This window comes from Patella vulgata, chromosome 3 (genome assembly GCF_932274485.2).
Source record: "Patella vulgata chromosome 3, xgPatVulg1.2, whole genome shotgun sequence".
NCBI classification, from domain to species: domain Eukaryota; kingdom Metazoa; phylum Mollusca; class Gastropoda; family Patellidae; genus Patella; species Patella vulgata.
The window spans coordinates 78492390-78519723 of NC_065881.2; the positions used below are offsets into that span (position 1 = coordinate 78492390).

The 27334-nt window shown below is 36.4% G+C and overlaps 1 long non-coding RNA gene across 1 annotated transcript; it reads left to right on the plus strand.

Moving 5' to 3' along the window:
- The first annotated feature begins 1896 nt into the window (after positions 1–1896).
- Positions 1897–24550, plus strand: LOC126816874 (uncharacterized). The gene is made up of 8 exons (XR_007678632.2): positions 1897–1993; positions 12969–13014; positions 14128–14211; positions 14640–14681; positions 16856–16933; positions 21248–21385; positions 22582–22743; positions 23234–24550. It is a non-coding gene; the product is annotated as an uncharacterized LOC126816874 (long non-coding RNA).
- Positions 24551–27334: the final 2784 nt, after the last annotated feature.

Genomic DNA, 27334 nt, shown 5'->3' on the forward strand with positions numbered 1-27334 from the left:
TATTATATTTATCCACCTATATTTATGGTTTCCTCGTAATAATATGTCAAGTCACTTAAAGAGAAGTTACCAGCAACCTCATTCTATTGTAAGAGAGAGAGAGAGATGGGGTTTAACGTCCACTCGACACAAACTAGGTCATTTAGTTCGGGACTAACACATGGTTCAATTTTATTTCTTTATCAGTGGGAGGAAACCGGGTAACCCGGAGAAAACCCACGAGGTTGTACAGGCGACCCCCTACTCCTTGTCACGTACAACTGGGGAATCGAAACCCCGCCAACTGACTCAATGCCAGACCGTATGATACAGCGCGCGCGTGCTAACCATTCAGTCATCCAAACCCCCACAGAATTTGATGACTACATGTATATTGCGAAACTTAATGACTATTAGTACATAGCGCAACTTAATTATCAGATGTATTTTGCTCAATTTGATGACTACACGTATATTGCACAACTTGATGCCTATATATTTACAGCTATAGAGATTTTGAGAAACGAATTGAATATGTTTAATATTTTGGTGATTACCTTCTTTTCCAAAGAAAGTTACCACAAATTCTCCAAAACCCACCCCGCCATCAAAGCCTGGTCCGCCGTCATCATTTTTAAAAAAGAATATTTTTAAGACATTTATGTCTTCGATAAATAAAGATAAAGATCTCCCCCCTATCCCACCCTTGGCTCCAGTGAAAAATAACACGTCGCCACATAACTCAAATATAAGCAAATCAGAAGACACGACACATTCTGATGGTGTAAATGACGATCACGTAACAAGTAGTAGAGAACCTGTGAGTTGAACTGTGATGCGCATGTTTTGTGGGCCTTGCACGTTATTTATATGCATGCGGTGTTTTTGTTTATTATCTGGTGTTATTTTTGTATTATCCGTTACTGCATACTGGTGCATTTTTGAAACTATCAAACTTTGGTATATGGTAATAACTAAGCGTATATTTTCCCGAACAAAATTTGGAGGTTTTTATTTATAGGTAAAAAGAAAACCCTCCAATTTTAGAATTCACGCAACATGGCTATACAATGCAATCGCGGATTTTATAATTAATAACTGCATCTGCCAATCCATTGCCGAGATATAGTAGTTCATGTTAAAGGGGTAGACCAACGATTTTCAACAAGGTTTCCATAAATCTTAAATATATATTGATAAATAATCCCCTCTGTAACACAAACAAAAAAGTTTTTGTAAGCGAGAAATTAATTTTTATTAAAACCGGAAGTGACATAGTTGGTTCAACACGCTGACTGGGCTCTATAGCAAGCATACAGATTTGACACAAGTTTACTGCTGTATTGTGTTCACGTGTCGTCCTTTGGCCAAAACTCTGATCAAATCGGTTGTTTATTAGGATATCATAAACACGAATTTATGTATTTTTAACGTTTAGTACACAAAGCCGTGGCGTAAATTCACTCATACTAAACTGTACGCTGTGCCTCAATTCACGCCACATGGCTAATTGTTTGCCGAGAAAGTTCATCTAGATTTTCCGGCGTGGTTTCCCCTTGTCAGTGATGCAGGACGGAGGGCCTGACAAGGACAGCTGTCTAGTCGTTCGGATGGGACGAAAAACCGAGGTCCCGTGTACAAATTAGCGTGCACGTAAAAGATCCCTTGGCAGTTGGAATTTGATATAAGAGTAGGCCGTAGCGCCGCTGCCCGGGCAAAATTTCCCTCATAGCACACTGTATGGCGCATGCCCGTCTTCATTAGCCCAGTTTAGGAGCAAAACAGTAGGACGTTAAACCCCATTTCATTTCATTTCATTTCCAAACCCGGATAACCGAACTGACATAACAATAAATTTTAACATAAATAACGCATGATATTACACACCTGGATAATCTAGTTATCATTTTGAGGGCGCTGTTTACAACTAACCAAATCAAGGAAGTAATTTGTTTGTTCCCTTCGGGCTAATCCCTGTCATCCAATTTGGAGAAGTGATTGATTTCACACATTGGTAAGTAAAAATCACTAAATATTCTTTACTTATGTTATCTATCATTACATTCCGATGTATGTAATCTGCAAGGTTATGTTGACAAAAGATAATAATAACTTTTATATTCAGATGACGAAACCTTAAAAGTTAACGGGGTGGAACAGGGTTCGTAAATCGTTATGTACACAAACTATTTTGTCTTTAATATGTGACTATTTTGTTAGGTTGGAGAGAGTGAGAGAGAGAGAGAGAGAGAGAGAGAGAGAAAGTAACGCAGGGCCGTAACTAGCTCAGAGCAACGAAGGGGCGGGAATTGTTCTCAAGGGTGCTGAAAAATTGACGGACAATGTATATCTATGGTCGACAATTTGTTTCACAGGGGGGCGAAACTGGGACTGGTTTAACGTCCACTCGACACAGATACAAAATGGTTCAATTTAATTTCAATAATTTGCTTGCGCGTAAGGGTATTTAGCAGTGGGAGGAAACCAGAGGATAGGTCACAATATACGTAACCTATATACACTGTAATCTGGAACTTGATAAGTCCTTGAACCTTCTTTCTATATGGGTTGAGGGGGGAGGAGGTGGATGGCTGAATGGTTAGCACGTGCGCGCTGTTTCATAAAGTCTGTCATTGAGTCAACTGGTGTGGTTTCGATTCCCCGGTTGTACGTGACAAGGAGTAGGGTCGCCTGTCCAACCTCGTGGGTTTTCTTCGGGTCCTCCGGTTTCCCCCCACTGCTAAAGACCTGTACGCGCAAGCGAATTATTGAAATAAAAATTGGACCATGTGTTAGTCCCGAAATGACCTAGTTTGTGTTGAGTGGACGTTTAACCCATTTCTCTCTCTCTCTCTCCCCCTTTCTATATGAACTATGTATTTATTGAAATTTTATGTAAATTATTATTAAATTGATAATGTTTTGCTTATTGTTATTGTTAATTTTGTAGTGCTGAATAAATGAAAAATAACATGAAAGGGGACCTTCACTTTCCAATGGTTACTCGTAGCATCTTTTTTGTTAAAACGTTTTGTTGTCTATTTTTGTGCTAAAATAATTGCTGATCAAATATTGGCTTTCGGATTTACCTATTTAAGTGCTTGACTTCGATTGTGATATATTGTTTTCGGTTTAATATTGTTTTGGTTTTTTTTAAAAGGAATTTTTCTTTATGCTGGCTTTTGGGTTTTACGTTTCAAGTGCTTGACTTTGATTGTGATTTATTGTTTTCGGCTTAATATTGCGTTTTTCCAGATTTTTTTGTACATCTCTCTATCACTGTTATTGTTGTTAATTTGTTAGTTCTTATATTAAAATTTTAACAACTTCCCAATAAAGCCAATAGTGTTTAATTACTCAAATACAAAACGTTTGTCATTCAAACCATGGGACTTAAATCTGAAAATGGTGTCGGCCTACTTTGCGTAGTGAAAAATTCTATATTTAATCTTTATTTTGGGGTTTTGTGATTTTATGTGTACTTACGTTGGTATAAACCTAGTTTCATAGGCAGTAAAATTTGAAAGCGGAAGTGCCATTGTCTTAGAAACATGAATTGCTCTCTTGTCTATGGTGGCCTATCGTTATCATTCAGGATTTTACAAAAGTTCTTTAAAAACCTAAAAGAAATGAAATGAAAATGAAAAACAAAGTCAAAATCAAAATTAAATTAAAAGCAAAAGTTCAACCAAAATCAAAAGTTAAATCAAAACTAAAACTTAAATCAAAGGCAAAAATAAAAATAAAAATAAAAGTAAAACCAAAATGTAAATTAAAATCAAAACACAAATGAAAACTAAAATCATTTTTAAAAGTGATTTAAAATGTAAAACAAAAGTAAAAGTAAAAAGCAAAATAAACATATTTGTCGGCCTATCGCTATCATTCAACTTTTTTTCACGCAAAAGTAAAATAAAAAGTTTTGGTCAGCCTATCGCTATCATTGGACGTCCTTGACCCCAATCGGTAACCGTCGGCTATTTCCGACCGCTTCGACTCGACGGTTTGTTCTCCCGCGGTACAAATAAAACTGAATCAGAACAGTATTTTCTTATGGAATGCGAAAAGTAAAAAGATTTGCGAAAACAATATATATATCCAACCGTAAACATTACTGATCAAACCTTTTATTTTAATAATCTCTTCAATCCATCAAGCATCATTGTCCCGATCAGTGTTGCAGAATTTGTGATTTATATGTCTACATAATATTATATTACTCGTATCTATTTTATGCGCGCATGTTGTTTTTTTGTCCGGTTTTTATATTCCATATATGTATATTGTATGTATGGTTTGTATTGTCTGTCTGTAAATTGATGCCCGCGTATAACTTTTTCATCTTTACATATTGTATATTATGACAGCCCTAAAAGGGCGTTCCGATGCAATCAAATTCTTTTTTGTTCTTTTCTATTCTATATACACATTTACATATTCGTTAGTGTGAAATGAAATGAAATGGGATTTAACGTCCTACTGTTCTGCTCCTATGCTGGGCTAATGAAGACGGGCATACGCCATACAGTGTGCTATGAGGGAAATTTTGCCAGGGCAGCGGCACTATCGCCTATTCTTATATCGAAATCCAACTGCCAAGGGGGAACCACGCCGGAAAATCTGGATGAACTTTCTCGGCCAATGCAGAGATCGATCACCCGACCTCCAGGCTAGCGAGCCAGCACCTTACCCACTTAGCCACGTGATCCCCATTCGTTAGTGTAATGGTAAACGTTACTGATTAAGCGTTGCACATCCCTCTACATCCCGAGACGCAGCTTTACCCATGGTTAGGTTGTCGGTCAAAGGGAAATTGTGCTGCCCGGACAGCGGCATTGCGGCCTACTCTTATATCGAAATCTAACTGCCTGGGGATCTTTAACGTGCATGCCAATGTGAACACGGGACTTTGGTTTTTTGTCCCATCCGAGCGATTGTCCCATCGGAATATCGGATATTGATATCATCGCTACAGTCACATTGCATAACCCGTGGGTTTCTCTGTTAACTCTCGAGCTATGTCAATTCCGCGCCTATATGCCATTCGAAACTCAATAGATTTCCTCTTTGATCAGATATTATGTAATTTCTTCTTGCATTGCAGACCGTTTAATTGTGTGTTGCGCATGCGTGCCATTCAAAAGGACATGCGTGTCATTCAGAAGGATATAAAATAATCTTTTCGTAGCGGTAGGGCACCCGCGATGACAGTCTGGCCCAGGGACCGGCCCTGTTTAAGCTGGGCTTTGAGTTTGGGAGTTAACAGAGACAAACCACGGGTTATGCAATGTTACTGTAGCGATGATATCAATATCCGATGTTCGGATGGGACGAAAACCCCAAGGCCCCGTGTTCAAATTGGCATGCACGTTAAAGATCCCCAGGCACTTGGAATTCGATATAAGAATATGACGTCAAACTTTCAGCTGTCTGGATTAGCGGGTTCGGTTCTTGACGGGGTATCGTGTCACATTGTTTGCCCAACGTGGGCGTTGGAGTGCTTCTTCTCTCCGAAAAAACTCGTAGCAACAACCTAACGTTGGGTATAGCTGCCTCTCGAGGGCCACCCATCTAAAGGCGGCGGTAGTGTAGAGGGATGTGCAACGCTTAATCAGTAACGTCTACGAATATGTAAATGTGTATATAGAATAGAAAAGAACAAAATAGAATTTGATTGCATCGGAACGCCCTTTTAGGACTGTCATATACAATATGTAAAGAGAGAGAGAGAGAGAGAGAGAGAGAGAGAGAGAAATGGGGTTTAACGTCCACTCGACACAAACTAGGTCATTTCGGGACTAACATATGATTCAATTTTATTTCCATAATTCGCTTGCGCGTAGGGGTCTTTAGCAGTGGGAGGAAACCGGAGGACCCGGAGAAAACCAACGAAGTTGAACAGGCGACCCTACTCCTTGTCACGTACAACCGGGGATTCGAAACCACGCCAGTTGACTCAATGACAGATTTTATGATACAGCACGCACGTGCTAACCATTCGCCCCCCCCCCCCCCAATATGTAAAGATGAAAAAGTTATACGCGGGCATCAATTTACAGACAGACAATACAAACCATACATAAAATATACATATACATATATAGAAAATAAAAACCGGACAAAAAAAACAACATAAGCGCATAAAATAGATACGAGTAATATAATATTATGTCGACATATAAATCACAATATGTAAAGATGAAAAAGTTATACGCGGGCATCAATTTACAGACAGACAATACAAACCATACATACATACATATATAGAATATTAAAACCGGACAAAAAAACAACATGCGCGCATAAAATAGATACGAGTAATATAATATTATGTAGACATATAAATCCCAAATTCTGCAACACTCGGGGCTATGATGCTTGATGGATTGAAGAGGTTATTAAATTAAAAGGTTTGATCAGTAATGTTTACGGTTGGATATATATATTGTTTTCGCAAATCTTTTTACTTTTCGCATTCCATAAGAAAATACTGTACTGATTCAGTTTTATTTGTACCGCAGGATAACAAACCGTCGAGTCGAATCGGTCGGAAATAGCCGACTGTTATCGATTGGGGTCAAGGACGTTCAATGATAGCGATAGGCCGACCGAAATTTTTTTATTTTACTTTTGCGTGAAAAAAAGTTGAATGATAGCGATAGGCCGACAAATATGTTTATTTTGCTTTTTACTCTTACTTTTGTTTTATATTTTAAATTACTTTTAAAAATGATTTTAGTTTTCATTTGTGTTTTGATTTTAATTTACATTTTGGATTTGGTTTTACTTTTATTTTTATTTTTCCTTTTGATTTAATTTTTAGTTTTGATTTAACTTTTTGCTTTTAATTTAATTTTTAGTTTTGATTTAACTTTTTGCTTTTAATCTACTTTTGATTTTGACTTTGTTTTTCACTTTCATTTCATTTTATTTAGGTTTTTTTAAAGAAATTTTGTTAAATCATGAATGATAACGATAGGCCACCATACTAGTCATATTGGGCCAAATAATTGTTGACGGTAATAATGATAAAGATCGTCGAATCTATTTGTATTTTAGAAGATTTGAAAAAAAACCCCAACAAGTTTTTATTGAAAGAAACCCTGACATCCTACACTGATGGTAATACTGTAATTCTAGTTAGATATTTATATTGTAGAAACCGATTTGGCCGTAAGAATATCCACCCGTAAGGGGTAATCCTCTCTCGGTGAGTCAATGCACACCGCGTCTATAACGGCGTGGGATTACTCTTAACTGCACATACGCTAAACTGTAATCCCTCACCAGGGAACACCCTGATTAGCGAGCCAGTGACATACCTACCAAGCCACCGTGGGTACTCATAGTGTTGTAATATATAATATTATCTAGGGATTCATTTTTCTTTAGAATCCGGACGCACGATTTTATATATATAGAGAGAAATGGGGTTTAACGTCCACTCGACACAAACTAGGTCATTCGGGACTAACATATGGTTTAATGTTATTTCAATAATTGTAATACAATATCATTTGGGATCTAAATTTCAATATTGTATTCTTAATTCATATTTCATTTGTAACTCAATTTTAGACATATATTAAGTGACAGATTAATTGTAAGATTTAATCTATATCAGGTGTAGGTTGTTGAAATAATATTATGTAAGATTTAATGGATTGTACAAACATGTATACTCGGAGTGTCTATATGGTATAAGATTCAGGCTTAACACGTATTGACACCTTTTGTCTTGAGCTAAGATGTGTGAATCTTAATAATAACTTTTCATTGTTCTGATTACGAATGGTATTAACTATGGCGTGCCTTAACCGATATAAAAAGCCTAGTTTACAAGCAGGCAGGGAAGTACAAAGGAGGGACAAGCGAGAACCGTAGAGGCTGAGAGGTCTCCCGGACCTCGGGAGAGGGTCTGCCCTCGACACCGGGCAGAGGGGTCCTGTGAGGCCGAGGGGAAGCAGCTATAGCTAGACGTAACTTTACCCAACCAAATGATGTTGTTATGTACCTGTAAATATGTTATTCAGTATTAAAATATCTTTTAATAAATAAGAGTTATGTATTCTATCACATAATTCGCTTGCGCGTAGGGGTCTTTAGCAGTGGGAGGAAACCGGAGGACCCGGAGAAAACCCACGAGGTTGGACAGGCGACCCTACTCCTTGTCACGTACAACCGGGGATTCGAAACCACGCCAGTCGACTCAATGACAGACTTTGTGATACAGCGCGCGCACGCTAACCATTCAGCCATCCAACCCCCCGCACGATTTTATAACTAGAATAGTTCGATTCATGCTGAGGGGACTTTTAGCTAAGCTTTGGCAATGTCTAGTCGTTCATGTCAAGAACTATGTACTAATGTCGATTCTTGACCAGTTCGATCTTAAGATAATACAAAATATCGCCCTTCTTCATTATCCCGGTTGATGCAAGGCGTAAAAGCCCATTTTATTTCATTTCATTTACAAAATGTATGGCGGATAACGTTGTCTTTAAAGTAGCTAAATCGCTAATATTTTGGACCTATAAACTGACACAAATGGGTCGCAACGCATATATAATGTATTATGAATGCATATAAACTGTTTTACATTCCATCGTTTTTACTGCAAATTCTAATCAGGTATGTTCGGCGAAATACGCCAGAAGTCTCAATCAAGTGGCAATCTCTAGCATCTGGTTATTCCAGTCTACACCTCTAATATTTATTGTGCACGCTCTCCAGATAAGATTATGCCGTCACTGTTTGGCATGACTTGTGGAATATGTCTACCCTCGTTCCTCGAGTCCCTTTTTACAAATGGCGCTGAAACGCATTATGGTACACGATTCTTGTACCAATGGTAAAATGTTTATTTTGTCTTAAATATTGGATATCAGATTCCCGGTAAAGATCACAACATCAATGTTGATTTAAATTAACAAATAATTTGTGTTTTCAATGTCGAAGACTTTGGATGGTACTGAGTTAGAGACTTGGCTACTTTAAATGTTATTGTAAAATGACACTGCATACAAAATGTATCTATACCAAAAGCCTCTTCATTGTTCACGTGAGCGAACTGTCAATGTGTGTCATAGTTGCTTCGTCTGTTTAACAACCACGTGACAAAATAGAAGTAATTTTATCAGTGGAAATATGATAGAGTTGCCTGGAGTCTTTTGAAAATGAAACGAGAGAGGGCTTAACGTCCTACTTTTCTGCACTGACTGTGCTGATGAAGACGAGCTCGCGCCAAACTGTGTGCTACGAAGGAAATTTTGAATTCCAACTGCGAAGGGTTCTTTTACATGCACGCCAATGTGTACATGGGAAAATATGCGTACGGGCCCGTTTAATGTTAGGGGGCAGAACTGATATGCCCAAAGCTATTCCCATTTATAGACGGCATATCCGGTTTTTAGCGAACGCCGTATGTAACACTTTCTTACAGATAACAGAATAACAGCATAATGTATAAAACATTTATTGAGAACATGAAATAGACATATTCTGGGGAAGCTCTATTCCAAGTCTGACTTGCTGTCAGTAAACGTCTGCTTATAAAGCCTCTAACAATTAGCTGAGGTGGACAAGAGTGATAATCATATATGGTATTGTTTATTATCAATTATGGTGTTTGTAATTAAACTGCATATTTCTTTGAAAGTCATTGTCAGGTCAAGGTATAATGAACTGACCAATAATACATTCTCTTTGAAATTCAGTCTAGTGTTACACGCGGATCATGTGTAGCTTGTTAAAGAACATCTTGAATAAACTAGATGATTATTAAGAACGTGTCTTTACAGAAGTTGTCGAGAGTTTAAACGTCAACTTCAGTTATAGATCAGGGTCCTGTTTCACGAAATTTTAACTAAACATAAAATCCAAATTTTAGTAGATACTTCAATTTTGATTGGCTAAGTCTAATATTATCCAATCAAATTACTAAAATTTGGATTTTATCTTAGTTAAAATTTCGTGAAACAGGCCTCAGTTTTGTCACACCAGGTTACTTATTAAAAATAAATAACGAACATAATATAAACGTCAACTTCAGGTATAAATCACTCTGTTACACGTAGGCGCGGAGCTTACCGTGTCCTAATATCTTAATCCATGGTCAATTCAGTACAAATTCCTGGTACGAGATGATATATTAGTTTTTTTCACTTCACCCGTCTGTCAGAGAAATCAGATTTTCCGACAGTTAGCGGGGGCGACTACCGCCTCCGCCTCCTGGCTCGTACGTCTATAGTTACCCCCGCCCTCTCCCCCTCTCTTATCCCCTTCCTAAAGGATAAAATAAAAAAAATGTATTGATGGATGTTAAGGAACACGCATAGCAAGTTTCATGGCGATCGTACTTGACTTGCCTGATCGGGGAGACCTCGGTTTTATTCGAAAAACCAAACATATACACTCCCTTTGTAAATAAACACAAAGTATAATTCACAAAACTACCCTGAATTGGCATTTTTAGTTAATATATTTAAACTTGTAGGTGTGTTGATCAGTAATTACATTCAATGAATTATGTTTGTGAAATGGTAATTCACAAGATTTGATGTTCAGCTTATGTATAAAATTAGGGTTAAGTTACAAATCAGTAGTGAAACGCTCCACCCTATTCCGGAACAATTGGCATCGGATCAATACAGGAGCCACAGATTCAAAATCACGTGAACAATGAGTGGTTACCATTGAAAATGTGTAATATACCAGCATGTATTTTCCAAGTATATCCGTTATCATTCGTCACACCAATCAGTTATTTAGAGAGGCGACTCTTGTTTTCCTTTGGCGTTCGTCACTTCCGATTCAGAAAAACTGTATTACCCAGCTATCGTAGCAATGATCTCTGAGATAAAATTATATTTGGAATGTGTTTAACCAGCTCTATCACATATGTGATAATGCCTGGCACCAATATTGTCCTTTAACGCGCGTGTGAATAGTCAACTTGAATTATGGAGTCAAGCCACTAATTATTATAGTACATTCTCATAAATTCTCGCCAATAATGAAGTCTTGTATATCACTACATATACTTTGATTAGCAAATAAGATCACGTGACCCGAACACCACCTTCAAAAATTTTTTCCACATGTCAATGCAGTACAATAGATTAAATAAATAAATAACTAAAAACAAAACGAAACTAGATTGCCATCCGATTTTAAGCAGATTGTTTTTTGGAGAAAATGTATATGAATAGTTGTTAAATTATTCGAATATCTTTGGCATATTTTACTATGATGCCACTTTCAATTCTAAATGCATTATGAAATAAATGAATGATGAGGAATTAGTACAATAGGAAAACACTGTTATGTTAGTCCGATTTATACAATAAGAAAAAAATAATACTTCAGTTTTTAGTTCCGTAATAAAGTACGCATATTGCAAGTTTTAGCTAATTTCTGTCTCTCATTTATACTATTCAAAAAAAGTAGGGGATATTTGATTTTGGGGGCATAATACTAAAATATGCAAATGACTACGAAAAAAGTCACTATAGAACCTAACAGAAGAAACATTTCCAGTTACATGTGACGCCCAAACGCACCAATAGCTACCGCACGGAATGCAGGTGATGCTTGGGATCATCATGGGGGTCCAACCCAAGATTTGCACGACTCTGACTTTGAATGTTACAGTCATTGTGGCATTGAATTCCAGGGTGGAAACATCAGTTTAATTGTTTTAGTGACCAGAAAACAAATTTTGATATGCGTCGGCTTACCCAAAATGAAAGGTTACGTGCCCTTGGCATGCTACAGATCGGCACAACACAGGCGGTTGTGGCGCAGACGATGAATGTTTCTCAGTCTGTCATAAGCAGGCTATGGTCCAGATACCGTGATACACAATCTGTACAGGACAGACCACGCTCAGGTCGACCAAGGGCGACAACTCAAGCCCAGGATCGATTTATCCGTACCTTGGCCTTGAGAAATCGTGTCATCACAGCAAATCAGATCAGCGCTCGTCTTCAAACAGACACTGGTGTGAGAGTGAGTGGCCAGACGATTCGGAATCGACTGCATAGGGGTCACCTTCGCGCCCGACGTCCTCGCGTGATCCCTTGTTTGAGAGATCATCACATTCAGGCAAGACGTCGTTGGTGTAGGGATCGTCAACACTGGGATAATCGACGCTGGAGCAATGTGATGTTTTCAGATGAGTCAAGGTTCACTGTTGATTTTTTGGACAGACGTAGGAGGGTGTGGCGTCGTCGAAACGAGCGCTTCCAAGACGTTAACATCATCAGACATGATCGATTTGGGGGTGGTTCTGTTATGGTGTGGGGAGGCATCACTGTTGCTGGAAGAACGACTTTACATGTTGTTGCAGGGCGTGTTACAGGCCAGTACTACCGGGACAACATCTTGGCAGTCCATGTTGTGCCGTTCGCACGACGTCATGGCCGCCGTTTCATCTTCCAGGATGACAACGCAAGATGTCACAGGGCCAGGATCGTTACACGTTACCTCCAACAACATAACATCACCACATTACCTTGGCCAGCACTGAGTCCCGACCTCTCCCCCATCGAGCATGTCTGGGACATGCTTGGACAGAGGTTACGTCAACGTCAACAACGTCCTGCCAATGTCCAAGAACTTGCTGCTGCGTTGCAACAGGAATGGGACAATCTGGACCAAAATGACCTTAGACGTCTCATTAGGAGTATGCCACGTCGGATCAATGCTTGTTTGACAAACAGAGGAAGATTTACCCGTTACTGACTTGGTTGTGATGCTGTGGTAACTTTGCTGTTTGACCCCGGGTATCATTTTACCCTTATAATGGTCAGTCTGTGCCTTACTTAGTCTAACGATCATTTGGAATAAATCGATGAATGTGAACTTCATTTCATTTTGTCATTTGTTTCTTCGTCAGTTTCATTAGGTGACTTTAATAACACTTAAAAATCAAATATCCCCTACTTTTTTTGAATAGTATAGTTTAAAAAAAAACATTTTCATTTCAGCAACGGCCCATCCAAGAAAGACTTAAAAATGCCGTTACCGCCAGTAGTAAGTATATCTACCATTTATGGACTTCTTATTTAGTTGTCCAGTATATACTGGACATTTGAAGTGATGCATGTATTGGGTGTAGGGGTGGGGAGTACAGGGATCCGGAAGTGTTAGGCGACTACCTTTAATATCTGTATTAACTTTGTAATACACTTAACACGTTGTATTGACTTTGTAAGTCACAAAAACCAATAATGATACCCAAGTAAATTACGCCATTGACAGCATGCCAACGTTACTTGGAGATCAAGAATTAACTATATTATGACTTAAAGATATTGCAGTTCTTTCTTTAGGCCTTAAATGTTATATAAATTATTAATTATACATTTATCAACATGGCAAGACATTGGATGCTCGAGAGTTTAACTAAATTAGAAAGATTCGGTCATTTAATGATTTAATTTAAAAATGGATAAGCGAGGCTAAGAAACGGATATACCAGTACAGTAGTTACGATAATAAACAATTGCAACCAATGCGCATATCTTTTCAAAACTACAAACAGTGATAACTGTGCTCAGAATAAAGGAATTTGAATGAAATTTTCAATATATGTATTTTGCATTATATACTTTTTGAACGTCCTGCTCTTTATCTAAATCTTACATAATGTATCTTTAATACTACAAACGTAAAACAATACTCGAAGCAGGGTATTCACACTCTTGCCTGCTTGTAGAAAACTTGATATCATTTCCAGATTTAGTTGAACAGTTCACACAGCACAGGGTCTACTGATAAAATTTGTACGTTTGAAGAATTTGACTATGTGACTTTCCAATTGTTACAATGTGAGTTGAGGGACATCTCTTATATCAAACTTCAAGGTGTCACAGGTTCTTTTACGCCACAAACTCACCGTAATAGACCGTTTCATTGGCTAATCTCTCACATCATCCAGAACGCGGGTTATATAACAACTCTTTCAGATCCTAGTGCAGTAAAGAAATTTTGAACTGTAAAAAACGAAACGAAATAGGGTCTCTCCAATTGCTACCTCTCAACAACTATAGCTCCGAGATCCATTAAAAAGAACTAGTGTACGAGGCAGGATGTGTTGTGCGTTAATGTGATGTATTGTATAATCTTGTACATATATACTTTCAGCCAGGAAAAAATCCCCCAGTACTTCGTCGATATGGTCGTCCACCACCACCCTCGCCTCCACCATCACCACAACCAGATACGGGGGTAAACATAACTTCAATCTGATTAAAATACAGAACTATAAAAAAAACGAAACGAAATAGGACCTTTGTTTTAATCAGATTGATATAACTTTTGTTTTAAAAGCAGGAACTGGGACGTGGGTTTGTTTTTATCTATCTGTGTGTATGTTTAAAACCCGCTGTGCATCTTGACTGTATATAGACCAGGTGAGGTCTTCAACTGACAGATTCGTGTCCCACAGCAATAATAAATATGATAGGTTAGGTGATATTCTCGGATAACACGATCTTAAACAGCACAAGGTTTACTTTATTACTATTTCATTTCAAGTCTTCCTCTCTCGATTTATAAAAGTTCTTTTTCTATTTGCATTCAAGCAATATTCATAAATACAATGTTCATTCAATCATTCATTCATTCATTAATGCAATGTTCATTCATATAAACAGGATTATGTAAACCCGATTATTCCATCCGGTCAATCATACGAGGTTTGTATTTTTCTATTAGTCCCAAATGAGTATAGTTATAGTATGTATTTTGGTGTAAGGATTTGTATATTTCCACTAGCCCCCAATGGGCTATCAAAAAATAACCTAATTACTAAAATAGACTACTTTCAATTTATTTTATTTAATGCTAAATCAGATTAACCAATATATATATATATATATAGAAACATAACACGCACGTGATTTCACTAATGTCACGGTCATCGAGCGATTTTCTTATTGTATATATGCTTGCTTAATTCTCCTTTATTGTATGGTGACTTATTGTATGGTGACTTATTGTATGCCAGGTTGATTTCGGTTCATGTCGTCATAATGTTCCGGTTCGATGAATACCACAACAAATGAAGAAATAAGAATTAAAACATAGATATGACGTCACCCTTTGATGTTTTTAACCAGTATATAGGATAATGTACGCTTTTCTTAAACAATCGTCTATTATTTATAAAACTGTCCATACATGACCGAATGTTGATTGCGCGTGTTTGTCTACATAAAGAATTCCACTTAAATCCGTCCGTTATATATCACTTGTCCGTTTAATAGTACGTACGGCACTAGATCGATGATACGTTTTTATACGCCCACATAACTTCATGGATTATGGCCCCTGACTGTACACACTAGAGGTCACAATTATTAGCCCATTTTGATGAAACTGAACATGTGTGTTTATAACCCAAAGATCTCGATTCCTTGCGATATTGGCGCATATCGGACCGTAATTTCCTGGATTATGACCACTGATTGAACAAAAAAAACGTGTTTCGAGCCTGTGGAACCTATACAGTTCACAATTTTTATCACCGTTACACCATAATGACAGTTGAGTTTGAATTTCGTGAATTGGTTTATGCCTTCGATCCTGTGTCCTGTCACTTATATCAGAGTATATATTTAATTTAAAATCAAGATTTGGACGGCTAGTACCCTCCATATTAACCACAGTACTAAGAATATTATCAATATCTAAATCATTCTCGTGAGCAGCCTTTCCATCACAACTTTGACGGCTATTATTCCCCCATTTCAAGAACATCACAATTTTTACAACTATTATCTTCCATATCGAGTACATTACCAATGTAATCAGTATCCAAATGCTTATCACATATATTCTCATTATTAATATTTGTTTTCGACTGTGTTATAAACATGTCGTCTCCATTTCGAATATTTTGGACTGCCTGTGTGTATGCTTGCATTGTATGATTTGAGTATGTGCATGTTGTTTTAAGAATATATCCATTATTTTATGACTTGTTGTTTTAGAAAACTATCCATTATTTGTATCTCTATGGTGTTATGTTTTAAGTTTGATAATAGCCTCAGACTGTCCATTATGTAAATACAAAAAAAAACAACTTCGGGGCTAACGCCCTCAGTTGTTCCTTTTATTTACATAATGGACCGTCTTCGGCCATTATCCATCATTTAAAGGACCATGAATTAAGAACTAAGAGCTAAGAACACTGAATAAAGAGATGTTTGGTCTTCCATAGATAACTATTTAATCCCTTAGTTATGAAGTACCTTGCTGATAATTAGGCTATATCCTTATTGATGAGGTACCTTGCTGATAATTAGGCTATCCTTATTAATGAGGTACCTTGCTGATAATTAGACTATCCTTATTTATGAGGTATCTTGCTGATAATTAGGCTATCCTTATTGATGAGGTACCTTGCTGATAATTAGGCTATATCCTTATTTATGAGGTATCTTGCTGATAATTAGACTTACCTTATTGATGGGGTATCTTGCTGATAGTAAGGATACCCATATCTTTGAGCCACCTTGATGATAGCCATGGATACGTTTATTTATGGGGAACCTTGCTGATAATTAGGATACACCTATTTATGAGGTACCTTGATGATAACCATGGATACCTTTATTTATGAGGTACCTTGCTTATATTTAGTCTGCTCTTATTTATGAGTTAGCTTGCTGATAACTAATTAACACTATGTTCGTTTTCATATATATAGAATCCTTGTATTATTGAAAGAGCATTTCAGCCACGAGTTTACTGACCCGAATCTTAACCCGTTAGTTCATATAACTACCAGTTAACGCCCATAGATTTAACCCCCGTAGCTGAAACTGTTTTCAATCACATATATGTACATGTTATTGACATTATTTAGGAATATTATGATGAGTTTGATGTGGGGGATGATACCACGAAAACAACACCGCATACAGCAGCAGCCAATGTCGACTCAGTAAGTCAAAAATTTAATTAAAGTTAGTAATCCTCTGAAACAAATATTTAATCCTCGCCCCATCACATATTAACATTAGATCAACCCAATTCATTGCTTTATTTTGACATCAATTAAAACAGTTCGAGCTCCTTTAAAGATGTATTATGTAAGATTTACATCTGTCTATTGCACGTCGTTATTTTGACTTCAAATGTTATATACATTATTATTTAGACACGTGTTAACATAACAAGAATATAATAAACTCTCTAGACCATCGGTTGACAGAAATGTAGATGGATTAGAATGCCCTAAAGATTTAAAAATGTAACGACAACATGGATCATCACCTCTCTAGACCATCGGATGACAGAGATGTAAATGGACTAGAGCGCCCGCGATATTTAAAAATGTAACGATAGAATGTATAATCGAGACTTATTCTCGATTGTCCAGTACAATTGTTACGATAATAAACAATATACGCCACACCTTCCAAAGCGGTGGAGTTGGAGTTCCAATTGGTGCACCAATGATACTTCTTGGTGCCCTCTTTTGTAGTTTTAAAGAAATATCTAATTTACTTCTGGTAGCATTTCCCCATACAACAAAGCAATAGTCAAATATCGGTAGCATATAACTATTATAAAATAAAATTCTTGTCTCGTAAGGTAAATGATCTTTTATCTTATTTATTTTTTTAGACATTTGTGATATTTGTTTGCCAATTCAGGTCTAGGCCAATTTGAGTTCCAAGTAATTTAGCGGTAATAACCGTTCCAATGTGATAAATGCAGGTTGTTCTGATTTCTATTGTTTTTGTTTGGATACAACCAGCATTGATTTTGTTTTCCATTGTTTTTCACATCATTTAGCAACCAAGTGAAGATCAATTTCGAGATTATTGGCGATGGATATAATATCTTTGTGTGAACAAATCTACCTGATTTGATTTAATATTGAGTGGGAGATCACTAGGGGACCTAGGATCGACCCTTGTGTGACCCCGTACTTGATCGTAGGGTAGCCTATGTCTTATATAGATAAGGGTAGCCTAATCATCAACAAGGTACCTCATAAATATGGGTATCTTAATTATCAAATAGGTGCCACATGTATAAAGGTTACCTGTTATCAATAAGGTACCTCATAAATGAGGATAACCTAATTATCAACAATTAAACAGTAAACAAGAAAGTCCCACTCGAAACACTTTGTCAGGCCCATATGTTCTAACGCTGAAAAGTTGAAAAGATGGAGCCAGGCTTGAAAAAAGATATATTCTTTTCGGGCTATGCCATGGATCGGAACCTGGTTTGCTAGTCTGGAGGCCGCGGGTTCGTTCCAGGTGTTGGCTAAGAAATTTTATGGGGATTTTCCGACTAGTTTACCCTTGTCAGTATTGCAACTGTCTAGTCGTTCGAATGGTACGAAAAACCGAGGTCCGGTGCACACATTGGCGTGCATGTAAATTATCCCTTGGCCGTTGAAATTCGATATACGAATAGTCCTAGCACCGCTGTCCCGGCAAGATTGGTAACCTGACACAAATACGCTTAAAACTGGTCGTTTTGGAATAGTTATCATACAACTTTAGTTAATACCATGAAATTGGGATAAGGTATCTGTATCACACAGAATTCGTCAGTTTGGCTTTCGTTTACTAGAATATATCTGGACTATAGTTTCTTAAAGAATTACAACCATATATCGTTACCTCGTGTTGTAGTTGATGATTTGTGTACTCCTCGTCCACTGTGAATTAGTTAGGAAATTCCCACAGTTTAATAATAATACCAATACTATTTGAAGAGTTATGCATATTTCTCGTTATCCACTAAGGGTTCAAAGCTACCCTAAAAATTTTAGTTAAAGAGACCAAATGGCAGAAAAAAATGACAATTCATTAACTCTATCCAAACTGTAAACAACATTTGAAAACAATTTGTTAAATACTATAGCCTCTATCGCAGTCACGAGGTTTTCGAGAAGGGGTTGTGGGGTAACTCTGGAACAGAAGGTTTAACAATTTCATGACCACAAATTAAAAAAAATAATCGTTAAAACTGTAGCCTTTAACGTGTTCACCATCTTTATAACAAAGGGAGGCAACCCGTCCACGAGTGATCTCGAAACACTGATATTCGACAGGGTTAGCCCTCTCATGACCTCAATGCTTTACAGTAAAATTGAAGAAAAGAAAATTGTTAAAAAATGCCTCAATTGTTGACTAATGGGCTGACCGACGGAGAGAGTGACGACATATACACTCACAAGGAAATGCGGGTCTAAAATTTTGTTATTGTCTTACCAAACGTACAGTTAGCCCCCCTTGAATACACTAGATAGTTATCTGTGCGTAGAATGGTTATACAGATTAATATATAAAAAAGTCATATATAACAGAAAATATACACATAACACCACGAAGGATACGATTGTATAAAACATTAAAACCAACATGCTTACAATAAAATAAAACTCCAAATCAACCCACATTCTTAACCTTAACCTTTATAAATAGAAACATCCCAAATACCACCCACACCCAACACTTAATCCATACAGGATCAAGCCTATCCTAATAGAGATAAAATGGAACTAGGTTTAATATTCTACTGTTCTGCTCCTACCGAGCTAATGAAGACGGGCATACGCCATGCAGTGTGCTATGAGGAAACTTTTTCCCGGACAGCGGTGCCTCGGTCTTCTCTTATTTCCGAATTCCAACTGTTAAGGGTTCTTTTACGTGCACGGGACCTCGGTGTTTCGTCCCATCCGAACGACTATACGTTGTCCCTTGCCAGACCCTCCGTTCTACACCACCTGACAAGGTCGAACCACGTCGGAAAATCCCGAATAAATTTTTCGGCCAACGCAGGGATCGAACATGGGACCTCCAGGTTAGCAAGCCAACGTCCTACCCACTGAGTCACCGTGGCTCCCAAAATAAAATTTAAAGGAATCTATGAAAACCGTAGCCTGTAGAGTGATGACAAGCAAATTTCCCTACGTTCGATCGTTTCTTGGTGAAAAAGTATTTTACCAATATAGATAAGGATCGCTTTGCATTTTAGAGTGTAGAATGCATACACGAAGTTCTGGACCGACGGACGTAGGTGCTGGATCGCAATATTATGGAAGCCTATTGTGGCCATTTGCTAATCTCGAGGGAGAGAAATCGAGATCATCAAACCTCGATTTCTCGTACTCTAGCCATTGACTTCTCACCTTTGAGTATTTCTCGGATTTTCGTGTTCTCGTGCCCACAATTTCGACTTCTCGAAAATAGACTTAGAACATAGAATATCTTTAGTAAATACTCTTACATCCAATTAAAGAGGTGTAACGTGTTTAAGTCATTCATATTCTTAACATTTCTATAAGCCTTCTAAGCACAGTTGGTCGTTTGGTGATAAAGATCCTTGAAGCTTGGGGCTCCTGTTAAATACTTTGTTTTATCATGGGCATTATACAGTAAGGGCAAACACGTTAGGAAAGTTACCAATTGCATATCAAAACTGTATTTCCTGCCGACTTTATTAAAGATCAGTATTAAATACATTTATATATTTGGATTTAAATTGAAGAAAAATATAAAACCCCAAAAAACATTAGATTGAATTTTTTAATTTAATATCATGATTCACCCTTCTTATATAATTTATTATTTTATTTTTATTTATAGACATTCTTTTAAAAATATTCTTATATTTGATGGATTTATGTTAAATTCTCGATGATGACATTCGTATAATCAGTGAATGTTAATTTCTAAATGAAGGAATAATGTTAATTTCTAAATGAATAAATAATGTTAATTTCTAAATGAAGGAATAATGTTAATTTCTAAATGAAGAAATAATGCTAATTTATAAATGAGGGAATAATGTTAATTTTTAAATGAAGGAATACTGTTAATTTCTAAATAAAGGAATAATGATAATTTCTAAAGGAATAATGTTAATTTCTAAATAAAGGAATAATGTTAATTTCTAAATGAAGGAATAATGATAATTTCTAAATGAAGGAATAATTTTAATTTCTAAATAAAGGAATAGTGTTAATTTCTAAATGAAGGAATACATACATTAATCCATCTGTTAATTTTGGTTTTTAATGAAGTAGTTCTTATCATTTATAAGTTTATATTAAATATTCTTCTGTCTTCATTCTTATAATAATTTATCACTTGATTTGTGTTTTAATCAAGGAATTCTTGTTATTTAAAATGTTATTATTCTTTTTTAATGCAGGAATTCCAATAGTATATCAGTATATGTTAATTTCTCAATGGCGACATTCTTATAATTTATGTTTTTTTTTATGAAGGAAGTAAATACATCTGACGATGATGATTCAAAAGACGTATATGATGAATGTGTATCTGATCCACTGGTTGGATTTCCATGGTATCACTTTAATATAGGCCGAAATACATCAAATGCTAGAATACAAAAAATAAACAAGGTCAGTTCTATTTTAAAACATATGTGTACCTATATATATATCCACAAGCAGAACCATAATACTGCACTACTTTGTTTCACAGTACAGTAAACGGCGAGGAGATAAAAGGCCAGGTATGCCGACACAAACTAATTTCAACACTGGTTTAATAACATTTTAAAGTACTGCTTACTCGTCTTTGGGCCTATTCATAAATGATGTCATTGTATAGTGATGGACAAAATACTAACATTTATGCACATTTACATATTAACACCGTGGTTTAATTGACTATAGATGCAACTGTTTGTGATTACACAGTACCTACGTAGCTAACAGAAATCATGTATACACGTGTGTTATGTTGTATATGTAGTATAATTTAGGACCAATGAGTGGAAAATGATCTTGGGATAGATTAAGAAAATAAATGGACTATTGTCCACGTATATATGATACTATCTGGTTATTCACAAACAGGATAGATATTTCACGGGTGGCATTTTCAAACCTGAAATGATAACGCGTGATTTATCCCTTTATTTATATCGCGCGATTGCGTCGTTGTAATGCTATCACTGAATATCATCGCTTTATATCGTCACTGTAATCTCATACGCTACTGTAATGGCATCACATGCTATCATCACTGTAATGATCGCATCCCTGTAATGATATGACTTAATGTCACTGTAATGATATGACTTAATATCGTTACTGTAATGATATCACTTGATATCGTCACTCTAATGATATCTCGTGATACCTTCACTGTAATATCATTTTATATGATACTGTAATGGCACTGTAATGCCATCGCTTGATATCGTGAATGTAGTGATATCGCCACTGTAATGATATCACTTGATATCGTCACTGTAATGATCATTCGACTTTAATGATATCACTTATGATATCGTCACTGTAATGATATCACTTGTTATCGTTACTGTAATGATATCATTCGACTTTAATGATATCACTTATGATATCGTCAAGGTAATGATATCACCTGGTATCGTAACGGTAATGCTATCACTCGATATCGTCACTGTAATTATATCACTGATATCGTCACTGTAATGCACTTGTTATCATCATTGGTAATTCCTTGTATTTCAATATACAATTTGACTATGCTTACTTTTGTTCGTGAAAAAAAAGAATATAGGCAATTTTTACAGGTTAGTTTAAATCATTTTTCTTATTTATTTTAGGACGGTACTTTCCTGATTAGAAACAGTGGAAGCAATAAACCCACGAGTAAAAGCCACCCGTATACACTTTGTGTGCTTTATGAAAACAGAGTACGGAATCTAAAGATCAGACACCGATCTGATCAAAAATTTGCCCTTGGGGAATTCAAGAATAATGAAATGGTATGCATTTGATTCTGCAAAAACTGTATACAATACTGATTATTAAAATACGTTACGAATTTATATTTTAATGAATGTGTGGGAATCGGCTATTGCACATATGATATACACAAATACCTTTTCCTTAAGTGACACGATTGTATCCAGGATTTAACGTTCTCTCAAAACAATCGCCTTATGTCTGACTTTTAATTTATTAGGTCGCATTAGGAATGGCAGATTAAACAGAAGTGCTCGGAGGAATTCCACGTGGTTATGTCGACGACCCTGGTACTATATCCAGTTATCCACTAGTTACATATAGATAGATCTATGATTTGCGGATCATTGCCTCATAATCTCCGGCAAGCCGTCTCCAACTTCTGTAAGTAAAGATGACCCACAAGAAGATAGACTGGCTCTCTTTAAATGTATCTGTGTCTGCCGAAATCTTCTTATATAAATATTAACTATATTGTAAATAAAATAATAAATATATTTCTGTTTTCAGACTTTTGAATCTATAGAAAAATTAGTAGAACATCACCAGAAAAATGACGTCATATTAATTGGAGAACATCAAGGAAATGTTAAACTTCTTCATGCCGCTATTAGTCAATAATAACCACCGTATTTGGCGCCCTGTCCTTGGGATTGTATTTAACTATGTTTTATCACCATACTTAACTATCTTACTAAGCTTTCTCTGTATTTTTTGTTTTAAATTTTGAATCGAAAAGGCCAGTAGATCTGGCCTACCGAAATACAAACCAGGGTCCTTGTTTTAAGTATTTTTGATTACCATACTCTTACGAAGCGGTCACTTATTTGTTTATTGTAAATGTTGATATGAAGAGTCACAGTAGATTTGGCGCCTTTAAATATAGAAAAACAATCAACAACCAGTGTCTTTGTTTTTGTATTTAACTATTTTATATTAGCACATTACACTAACTTAATTAGCTGTCGCTGTAATTTCTTATTGTAAAATATTGATGCGAAAGGACACCGTAAATATTCAAAATGTATTTATGATGTTAATATTCATTTTATATATAACAAGTTATTTTATTTTAAATAAACTTTCCCATAACCTTCTTTTAATATTGAATATTGTTGATATTCACAGAGTAAACCCGTAAACAAGAATAATGCAACTTACGTCGGTCTTATAAACAGTTATCGCAATTGACTGTTAATATACCATTTGGTCTTATACACGCCCCGGCTAAATATCATAATTTAATTTATTATATATGATATCAATGTGTGACTAAAAACCACTGTAATAGCATATACAAAATGTATACCTCTACTAAAACTAAAGATTCGTATTCTTTTTGTTCAAATATTTATCCTGCATTATCTGTATTTTAGTTTCGACAGACTTCGCCGTGTTTTTCATTCATCAATGTAATTGTCCGTTCACAGAATAATTTGCTCAAAGATAATCAACCTTCATAAACCGATGTTGGTCTTTGCAGTGAATTTTATTTATGTTATGTATTTGTATACTCCCTATGGTGGGATTTTACTGTTTGAAGTTATGAGTAGCCATCTGTACGTTTTTTTATTTTTTTATTTTTTTTAAAAAATCTATTTTGTCAACAGATAATTTGATTCCCCAAAATTGTAGAGGTAGGTTAGATGTTGAGAAATAGTTTTATCAGTAACTAATATTAGAATTGTATAATAATTTGTAATATTTACGTATAATAAATTAATACAAATCAATGTCATTGAAAGTAAACAGAGCTTGTTTCATAAATATACGCAAACTCTCAAGGGGGAAATAAGACGCCCAGGAAAATCTCATCATTGTATGGGATTGATATTCTGTTCCTGATTTCTCGAGTATTGGATTAAAATGAAATAAAATGATTTCTAAAAACTTAGACTATTGCAATAAAAATAAAATATAGGGTGTTTCATTGAATCAGTAACGTGACATTAGTCGTATATTAATATATCTTATTAGGTAATTGTTTTCCCCTTGTCAGTGGTGCAGGAGTAGGGCCTGGCAAGTGCAGTTGTCTAATCGTGCACGTAAGAGATCCCTTGGCAATCTGGAATTTCTAAGGATTAAAATTTCCCTCATGGCACACTGTATGGCGTGTCCCCGTCTTCATTAGCCCAGTTCGGAGCAGAACAGTAGGACGTTAAACCCCATTTCATTTTTTTGGAGTCACGTCATCATAGCTACATCGATTGATAAATGTGTACGTGTAGACGACCAATCTATTTCACAGAAATATTGAGAAAGCCTTCTTATACCTCCTTTATAAGTCCTGCTTTCTAAGTGTGGCGGCGTTGATCATTGACTCGATGTCGCCTGTATTGTTTACAAAAAACGCCGTAGCGTTAAGTAGTCAGGGCAGAATGGCGCCCTTTACTCATTTTGTATACCCACTTACACTAAACAGGAAATACTTTTATCCAGATATACTTCGCAGAACCCTACTCTTCATATTGTTGAAGAAGAAGAAGAAGGGGGAGGGAAGAAACCAAGTTAATATGGCGAGCTAATTAACCCGTACCGATTTCATCCCATAGCGAATATTAACTGCTGATCGGTGGTAGACTACATTATCTGAACACCATCTCACAAGAATATTTAATACTGTCTGTCTGCCACCGCGTCTACGACACAATGTTGGTACCTGTTATTACCTCCCTTTTTAATACTGTATTCAGCACCGGTTATTTCCCAAAGTCTTGGTGTAAAGGCCTGATTACACCAGTTTTCAAAAAAGGATCAAAATGAGACCCAAACAACTACAGACCGATAACGCTCTTAGATAATCTGGGCAAACTATACACAGCGGTGCTGAATAACAGATTAAAGAAATGGTCAGAGGCAACAGAACAATACGAAGAGGCACAGGCCGGATACCGACAGGGCTATTCGACAGTTGACCATATATTCACTCTCCAAGGTTTAGTGCAAAAATATTTATCAAGAGCCAGGGGTCGCCTTTATTGCCTCTTTGTAGATTTTTCCAAAGCTTTTGATATGATAAACCGTCAAAAACTCATGAAAAGTCTGACCTCAAAAGGTATAGGTGGTGCATTGTATAACACTCTCCAGTCTATGTACAGACATGTATTTTCATGTGTTAAACTAGGCAATAAGATCTCACCATTCTTCGAATGTAACTCAGGTGTAAGACAGGGGTGCGTAGTCAGCCCCATTCTGTTTTGCTTCTGCATCAATACTCTTATTTCAATGTTAAGGTCGGCAGACGTTAGAGGCATCTTTACTATCCAAGATGTGAATGACATCCTCCTACTGCTATACGCAGGTGACTTGTCGATTTTATCAGACACAGTGGGTGATCTCCAACGGAAAATCACTGTACTGCAAAATTTCTGCAGAGCATTCAATCTCAATGTCAACATTGGGAAAACGAAAGTCATTGTCTTTCGCAACGGTGGGATATTAAGAAACTACGAAAAGTGGTTCTTCAACAGTGAACAGATAGAGACAACGACATATTATAATTACCCGGGACTCTGCTTCTCGTTCAGATTGGTCTGGACAAGGTGCCTGCAGGACTTATCTGCTAAAGCAGAAAAAACATTAATTCCCCAGCTTGCAAACAAAATTCAAAATTTTTGACGGTGTTATTAGGCCAATTCTCATGTATGGAGCCCAGGTATGGGGATATACACATTGACCAGAAATAGAAAAAGTGCAAACTAGTTATTGCAAATTCGCTTTAGGAGTCCATAAAAGCAGCACCAATACCGGTGTACTAGGGGAATGTGGGCGTGTGCCTTTAAGTATCTAGTATATGTCGACTTGCATCAAATACTGGTGTAAGATAGTAAATATGCCACTCCATCGTTATCCAAAACAGGTATTTTCAATGTTGAAGAACCACGATTCAGCAGGAAGAAATAATTGGGCCTCACAAATAAGGCAAATATTATTTAGTCTTGGCTTTGCATATGTTTGGAATGTTACAAGCATAGGTAACATAAATCACTTTATTGCACAATTCAGGAATGTGGGCGTGTGCCTTTAAGTATCTACTATATGTCGACTTGCATCAAATACTGGTGTAAGATAGTAAATATGCCACTCCATCGTTATCCAAAACAGGTATTTTCAATGTTGAAGAACCACGATTCAGCAGGAAGAAATAATTAGGCCTCACAAATAAGGCAAATATTATTTAGTCTTGGCTTTGCATATGTTTGGAATGTTACAAGCATAGGTAACATAAATCACTTTATTGCACAATTCAAACAAAGGTTAATAGACATAAGTATACAAGAATGGTCAAGCAAACTCGCTGAAAGCGAAAGTCTTGTTAATTACCGAAATTTTAAACAAGATCTTGTTCAAGAAAGATACCTTAGTATAGACTTGCTGTTCCATCACAAGAGGAACATAACAAGATTGAGGTTAAACTTGTTACCCTTGGCTGCTAATCAATTTTCAAGAAAACAATGCAGTAGCCCCATGTGTAAGTTATGCCATTTTTAAAATGAAAACACTGTGCACTTTCTGTTAAATTGTCCATATCTAAACAGTTTGAGAGATGAGTTTATTCCAAAGAATTTAAATTATCAACAGCTGTGTACAACAGAAGACAGATCCACTATG